The sequence below is a fragment of the Myotis lucifugus genome, unplaced genomic scaffold (genome assembly GCF_000147115.1).
Source record: "Myotis lucifugus unplaced genomic scaffold, Myoluc2.0 scaffold_771, whole genome shotgun sequence".
Lineage (NCBI taxonomy): Eukaryota > Metazoa > Chordata > Mammalia > Chiroptera > Vespertilionidae > Myotis > Myotis lucifugus.
This window is the reverse complement of record NW_005871819.1, coordinates 61,955-69,741: the sequence shown is the minus strand read 5'-3', so window position 1 is coordinate 69,741 and position 7,787 is coordinate 61,955. Positions and strand designations below refer to the sequence as shown.

General features: G+C 51.6%; 1 protein-coding gene across 2 annotated transcripts in view; it reads left to right on the top strand.

Annotated features, from left to right (window-relative positions):
- The first annotated feature begins 1,680 nt into the window (after positions 1-1,680).
- GEMIN7 (gem nuclear organelle associated protein 7) overlaps positions 1,681-7,787 on the top strand; it is a 14,459-nt gene continuing 8,352 nt past the window's right edge. Inside the window, exon 1 of one of the 2 annotated variants that reach the window (XM_014448140.2) lies at positions 1,681-2,347. The gene's annotated coding sequence lies outside the window, so the exon portion shown is untranslated. The remainder of the gene's footprint in view (positions 2,348-7,787) is intronic. The other variant, XM_014448138.2, reaches the window with a different exon arrangement.

The following is a 7,787-nucleotide window of genomic DNA, read 5'->3' as shown; positions in this document are numbered from 1 at the left end:
TAGTTTTAGGAAGTTAGTACCTGGTATTGGAAAGGGAGAGGAAATCGGCACAGAGACTTAGTTCGATTCCCTCTTCCCTCCTCCTTGTATCCTCCATATCTTCTTTCTATAAAATGGGCATCCCGGTCCCCCTCACCTCGCAAACGGTGGACGAGCTTCGATGCCCTGGCCCGCGTCACAAGCGTCGGGCGGTGCGGGCCGTCCAAGCCCGGGAGCCCGCCCCTCCCGTCCGCGACTACGTGGGGCGGCGGAACGCACGCGGGGGCGGCGCGCGGCCCGCCCGAGCCTCTGCCCGCGGGGGACGCCGGCGGAAGTGGGGGCGCCGGCACGCAGACTGGTGAGTTCGGGGGTTGGTGGGAGCAGAGCACCTTCCCCCTCCCCCCGTCCTGGCCCCGGACGCCCACCTGCGGGCAGGCCGGGAGTGGCGGGCAGAGGCGGGTCCGAGCGGCCGCACCGCGGGGTCGGGTCGGGACGCACGGGCGGGGCTGGTCCCGCGCCGCCGCCGGGGCGCGGTGGGGAGCAGGGGGCGCGGGGGTGATAGCTCCGATGCCGGTAACAGGAGTAACAGCAGCAGCCAGACCCCCACCGTTCCCGGGGCGGACTCGCAGGCCTCCTCCGAGCTGGGAGACGGGAAGCAGGTTCAGCCCAGGGCGGAGTGGGGAGTGGACGCCCAGGGGCCCGGAGGACCTACTTAGTATAAGAATAGGAGAGCGATGGGTGGTCAGGGAGGAATTGAAAGAATACTGACCGGCCCTGGGGGTGGAGGGGAGGGAGGGTCTCTCCCCTTTGAACTAATACGCATCCAGGGGGGCAGCCCATGGGGTGTGTGGACGGACGGGTCACCTGCGTTAACTATGTCTGGGGGCCTCGTGGTTAAGCTGGCACCTCAGCTGGTTCCCTCCCCTGGCAGTGGAGGACTTGGCTAAACGTTAGTCCGAAGATCTGACCCATTGCCATGGCCTCAGTGAATGCTGAGGCCCCAGGAGGGAGGTCCGTGAGTCTCCGGCCCCTGCCATTGACCTCAGTGATGGGATCTGGAGTCAAACGAATTCGTTTGTCAAGCAGTGGGGGATGGGTGTGGACGTGGTTCCTGGAACCTTCCAGCAGGAAATCCTTGGCCGGAGACCAGAAGGATAAAGGACGATGATCTGGTCACCTGGGAGAATGGATTCATGCCTGCTTTTGTCTTCTTGGGCACGCCCTTTGTGACCTTTCTCCAACCAGTTTCTTCTCGTTTTTCCTCTCCGTATTATGACTTTATTTTCCTTTTTTGTTTTTTTAAAAATATGTTTTTATTGATTTTTAGAGAAAGAGGAAGGAGAGGGATAGAGAGATAGAAACATCAATGAGAGAGAAACATCACTGATCCCCCATAGGGGATCGAGCCTGCAGCCTGGGCATGTGCCTGACCAGGAATCAAACCAGTGACCTCTTGGTTGCTGGGTCGATGCTCAGCCAGCTGGGCTGTTTCCCTTTTTTTTAAAATGTAGAGTTAAAGTCATCCAACATACAGATGTAGCTATGGCTCCTTACATATTTTGTTCTATCTAAAGTTAGGTATTTCAGCTCTGAGATGAAGAAAATGATCCCATTAAAATGACATTTCTGAAAAATGGGTTTCATATTTACATGACGGGAAATAAACTCCCCCTCCCCCCCCCGCCCCCCCCAAAAAGAAACAAGAAAACAACAACAAAAAAACCTCTAGTCCAGAGCTACCGGCAGACAGTTCACAACCATGGCTAACACATGGTGCCCATGCAGAGAGAGGGCCCTGAGACAAGCAATGTTGTTAAACTTTTTAAACCAGCAACTTCTTTATTGTTCAGAATAAGAATCCTGAAGAAAAGCATTTTCCTTTTAGCCCAAGCGGCTATGAATAGTAAAAACCAACTGATTTGAAGTCCCTGGAATGCATGCAACTTAGACTTTCCTAACGCACACAGCCAGCTCCCAGGCTCTGAGTCTGCCTTTTAGGAAGACTGGTGCTCGCTGGGTCACCGGCTGTTTATCGTTCCTCGGGGGCTTTGAGTGGCTGCTGCTTTGGCGTCTGGCTGCTGGGTTTCAGTTTTGGGATCTTCTCCATTTCCAGCACTTTTCTCACTCTTGTCTGCTGCCACGACGGCCCCCAGGATTTCCATGATTTCCGGCGGTGGCTGATCACTTCCCTGCAGCTGGGCTGGAGTTCATAAACCTGGACTTGACCTGCGACATCTGTTGCTTTCCGTTTTTTTCCAGGATGGTCTGAACCTTGCTAACACCATCTCCCCTGGCCTGAAGGACATCAGCTGGTCGTCCTTCAGGATCTACCCAATCCAGAGCCAGGAGCTCTTTGGTCCGTTATCAGGTATTTTTTGTCCGTCTTCGTACCTTCTCCTCTCAGCACACCTGGATGTTAGGGGGGTACTTCAGCCTCTCCTGGCTTTGGAGGTGTGGCTTCTGCCGAGGCAGGGCTGGGGGCTGCCCTCTCGTCCGCAGCCACATTCTTGGAGGACCATCAAATCAGTTTCTTCTCAGGTCACACCTGGGCTGCAAAACCTCCCGGGGCTCCCCTGTGCCGGCTGAAAAACTGCCTCCGCACAGGCCCAGCCACCAGGGGTTTTGCTCCCTTTCCTGCCACTCACTAGCTAGCACCCGGCAGATGATTTGCCATCTCCCAGCTCCGGTTTTCTTTTCAAAGAAATGGGGATTGCACTCATATAACCAAATCTGTTACGAGGCCCCCGCCCCCCACCTCCCCCCCCCCCCCCCATGGAGAGAACAGGGCCCTGCGCTGGCCCGCCCTGAATTTTTTTTATTTTTTCTGAATTTTGTTTTATCCAGGGATTTAATTTAGTGCAAGTCCTTGGCCACTTGCTTAATTTCCCATAAATCCTTTATTACGTAGGAATCCTGGAGACTAGGTATTTCTCTTAAACCACTCAAGTGTTAATCTAGGTTGGGGGATAGCCCTGGGGGCTGATGACCTATGACTAAGCTTGTAGTGCCCTGGTCAAATAGATTAGAAAAAAATAGATTAGAAAATGTCTATCCCCGTTAATCCCATTTACTGTGGTCTTCCAGACCAGGCAAAACCGGGGAGCCTTCCGTGGCTCTGCTTTTTCTCTCAATCCATCAGCAGATAGTGAGGGCTCTCAACTTTCAAAGCATACCCTAATGTGACCACTTCTCGGACCCCCACTGTTACCACCTCAGCCCAGGCACCATCATCATTCCCCCGGACCACTGTGGTGCCTTCCTCACTGGGCTCCCCGCTTCTGCTCTGTCCCCCACTGTCCATTTTCTGTGCCGCAGGCAGAGGGATCCTGTGAAGGTCCTGTCCCTCCTCTACGCAGAACCTCCATGGCTCCTGTCTCACCAGAGTACAGGCCCAAGTTCTCACCGGGGTCCTCCGGGCCCTGAACGTTTGCCTCTGCCCCCACCTCGGCCTCCACCTCTTCCGCGCTGGCCTCCTTGCTAAGCCTCAGAGTCACCTTCCTTGGTCTTTGTATTTGCTGTTCCCGCTGACTGGAAGGCTCTCTCCCATCTCCGCATGGCTTGATTCCCATTTCATTGAGGTCTGTGCTCACAGGTGACCTCATCGGGAGATCTCCCCTGGGTGCCCTGCTTTCTGGAAACCACCTCTTGCCCCCTAGGCTGAGCCAGGTGTTCCCTCGGGGCTCTCGCCGCCCTAGGGCCTCCTCATTCCAGCTCTGCCTGTTCTGGTCGTCGTTGTCTAGATTAGAGACAAGTGTGTCACCATGAGGGCCGGGCCGGGCTGTTCCAGGCACAGCTGTGTCCCCGCTACCACCCAGCATGGGCTGGGCACAGAGCAGGAACTGAGACAATGTGGACGGCGAATCTTTACATTCCCTAAATGAGTATTTACAGCCCCCCGCCCTGTGCCAGGCCCTAAGAGGGGCTGGGGATGGAGTTGTGAAGCAAAGCAATCGGATATGTCCCTTCTCTCAAAGACTGTGTTCTGTGGCGGAACAGACAGCACATAGGAAAGCAAATAAATACATTTGTCAGGAGGTGATGGGGCTAAGAAGAAAAGATAATGTGGGGTGAAAGGGCCGTTATTTTTCTCCTAGTGAAGGTGGTGTTTGCACAATGACCTGAATGAAGCGAGGGAGGAAGGTGAACCATGACTAGAAAAACATTATGCCTCCCAACTGGGACAGGGTTCTAGGCAGCAAGAACAGCATGTGCAAAGGGCCTGAGGCAGGAATGTGCTTGGCATGTTCAAGGACCAACAGTGAGCAAAGGGTGGAGCGGGGAGTGAGGAGGTCAGAGATGATGGCTCCTCCTATGTAGCCGCTATAAGAACTTCGGCTTTTGCTGTGGCTGAGGCAGGAGCAGGTAAGAGTTCTTAGTAGAGGAGGGATTGTGATGAGACGTAGTTCTGACAGGATCTCTCTGACAGCTGAGTGGGGAAAAGACTGAGGGGTGAGGTGGAGGCAGGGAGCCCAAAGGAAAGAAGACTGACTACAATAGTCCAGGTGGGAGATGCTGGTGGCTGGGATGAAGAGGAGGCAGAGTGGGGGAATGAGAAATTACCAGATTCTGGATTTGTGGGTTTTTTTGTTTTGTGGGGTTTTTTGTTTTGTTTTGTTAATCTTCATCTGAGGATTTTTTCTATTGATTTTTAAAGAGAGTGGAAGGGAGGGAGGGAGGGAAAGAGAGAGAGAGGGAGAAAGAGAGAGAGATTGGTTGCTTCCTGCACGTCTCCCACACACATCCTATCTGGGACCGGGAATTGAACCTGCAACCCAGGCACTTGCCCTTGATTGGAATAGATACAGTGATGGCGAACCTATGACACGCGTGTCAGAGGTGACACGCGAACTCATTTTTTTGGTTGATTTTTCTTTGTTAAATGGCATTTAAATATATAAAATAAATATCAAAAATAGAAGTCTTTGTTTTACTGTGGTTGCAAATATCAAAAAATTTCCATATGTGACACGGCACCAGAGTTAAGTTAGGGTTTTTCAAAATGCTGACACGCCGAGCTCAAAAGGTTCGCCATCACTGGGATAGAACATTCGACTCTTCAGGGCTCAGGTTGACACTCTAACCTCTGAGCCACACTGGCCAGGACCTGGATGCATTTTTGAAGTGGAGCTGACAAACTTTACTGATGGATTGATTGAATGTGGGTAGCAGAGAAATTGAGGAGTCCGGACACTGGGGTGTCCTTTATCTGTGTGATCACCAACTTCCCCCAGAGATTCTCCCTTCTCCCAACACTCTAGGACAGTGGTTCCCAACCTTCCTAATGCCGCGACCCTTTAATACAGTTCCTCTTGTTGTGGTGACCCCCAATTTCATTGTTACAAATTGAACATAATTAAAGCATAGTGATTAATCACAAAAACAATATGTAATTATATATGTGTTTTCCGATGGTTTTAGGTGACCCCTGTGACAGGGTCGTTCGACCCCCAAAGGGGCCGCGACCCCCAGGTTGAGAACCGCTGCTCTAGGAGGTCTTTTTTATGCCTCATTTCACAGATGAGGAACGGGAGCAGGGAGACTGCCCATAGAGTTGCAGTGACCTGCCCAGATCCCTGGTAGTGAATCTGGGCATAGGACCCACTGGTCTCCCCCAATTCACATCCTTTTTTTTTTTTTAAATATATTTTATTGATTTTTCTACAGAGAGGAAGGGAGAGGGATAGAGAGTTAGAAACATCGATCAGCTGCCTCCTGCACACCACCTACCGGGGATGTGCCCGCAACCAAGGTACATGCCCTTGACCGGAATCGAACCTGGGACCCTTCAGTCTGCAGGCTGACGCTCTATCCACTGAGCCAAACCAGTTAGGGCCCCAATTCACATCCTTATCCTCCCTCCCTGATGAAAAGCTGTGACTCCAACCCCTTATTGCAAGGCCAAGCTAAGAGCGGGTTTTACATTTTTAAGTGGTTGGAAAACGTTTTTAAAAATCATTTGTGGCCCTGACCGGTTTGGCTCCGTGGATAGAGCGTCAGCCTGCGGACTGAAAGGTCCCAGGTTCGATTCCGGCCAGGGGCATGTACCAGGAACTGGAGCAGGGAGACTGCGTACGAGGTGTGCAGGAGGCAGCTGCCCAGATCCCTGGTAGTGAATCTGGGCTTAGGACCCACTGGTCTCCCCCAATTCACATCCTTTTTTTTAAAAAAATATATTTTATTGATTTTTCTACAGAGAGGAAGGGAGAGGAATAGAGAGTTAGAAACATCGATCAGCTGCTTCCTGCACACCACCTACCGGGGATGTGCCCGCAACCAAGGTACATGCCCTTGACCGGAATCGAACCTGGGACCCTTCAGTCTGCAGGCTGACGCTCTATCCACCGAGCCAAACCAGTTAGGGGCCCAATTCACATCCTTATCCTCCCTCCCTGATGAAAAACTGTGACTCCAACCCCTTATTGCAAGGCCAAGCTAAGAGCGGGTTTTACATTTTTAAGTGGTTGGAAAATGTTTTTAAAAATCATTTGTGGTGTGTAAAATTATATAAAATTCAAAATTCAGTGTACCAGTAAGTAAGGTTTTATTGGAGCACTAGATGCCCGGTGCATAAATTTGTGCACCAATGGGGTCCCTCGGCCTGGCCTGTGGAATCAGGTGAAACCAGCTCTCTGACATCCCCCAAGGAGTCCCGGATTGCGAGAGGGGGCAGGCCAGGCCGAGGTACCCCACTGGTGCACGATCAGGGCCGGAGAGGGGGCCGGGGAGAGATGCAGGAGGCTCCAGGGCGTGTCTGGCCTGTCTTGCTCAGTCCCAATCAGCTGGACCCCAGCAGCAAGCTAACCTACCAGTAAGAGCGTCTGCCCCCTGGTGGTCAGTGCACGTCATAGCTAGTGGTTGAGCAACCTTAGCATATCATTAGCATATTATACTTTGGTTGAACAGACAACCAGACACTTAGCATATTAGGCTTTTATTATATAGGATAGCCATGTTCATTGTTTTTTTTTTTTTCTCAATATATTTTATTGATTTTTTATAGAGAGGAAGGGAGAGGGATAGAGAGTTAGAAACATCCATGAGAGAGAAACGTTGATCAGCTGCCTCCTGCACACCCCCTACTGGGGATGTGCCAGCAACCAAGGTACATGCCCTTGACTGGAATCGAACCTGGGACCCTTCAGTCCGCAGGCCGACGCTCTATCCACTGAGCCAAACCGGTTAGGGCCATTGTTTATGTTTTATTTATGGCTTTCCTGCTACTATGGCAGAGTTGAGTAGTGTGATGGAGAACCTATGACTCATGAAGCCCAAAATATTTACTATTGGGCCATTACAGAGGATATTACTGACTTCTGCTAATAAGGAATATATTGGGCTCCCAATGGGACTTGGCAGCTAGTTCCACAGGGGCCTGGGAAAGGGACAGAAAGGTTTGGGAGTGGGTGACTGTAAGGTTAGGAGAGGGAGTTCAGATTCCTAAGGGGGAATCTAACTTAAAAATATATATATATCCCTAGTCGATTTGGCTCAGTGGATAGAGCATCGGCCTGTGGACTGAAAGATCCCAGGTTCAATTCCGGTCAAGGGCACATGCCCAAATTTTGGGCTCAATTCCCAGTAAGGGCGTGCAGGAGGCAGCCAATCAATGTTTCTCTCTCCCTCCCTCTTCCTTCCTCTCTGAAATCAATAAAAACATTTAAAAAAAAATTGATGAGAGAGAATCATTGACTGGCTGCCTCCTGGATGGCTCCTACTGGGGATCGAATCCACAACCCAGGCATGTGCCCTTGACTGGAATCGAACCCGGGACCCTTTAGTCCACAGGCTGAAGTTTTTTCCACTGAGCC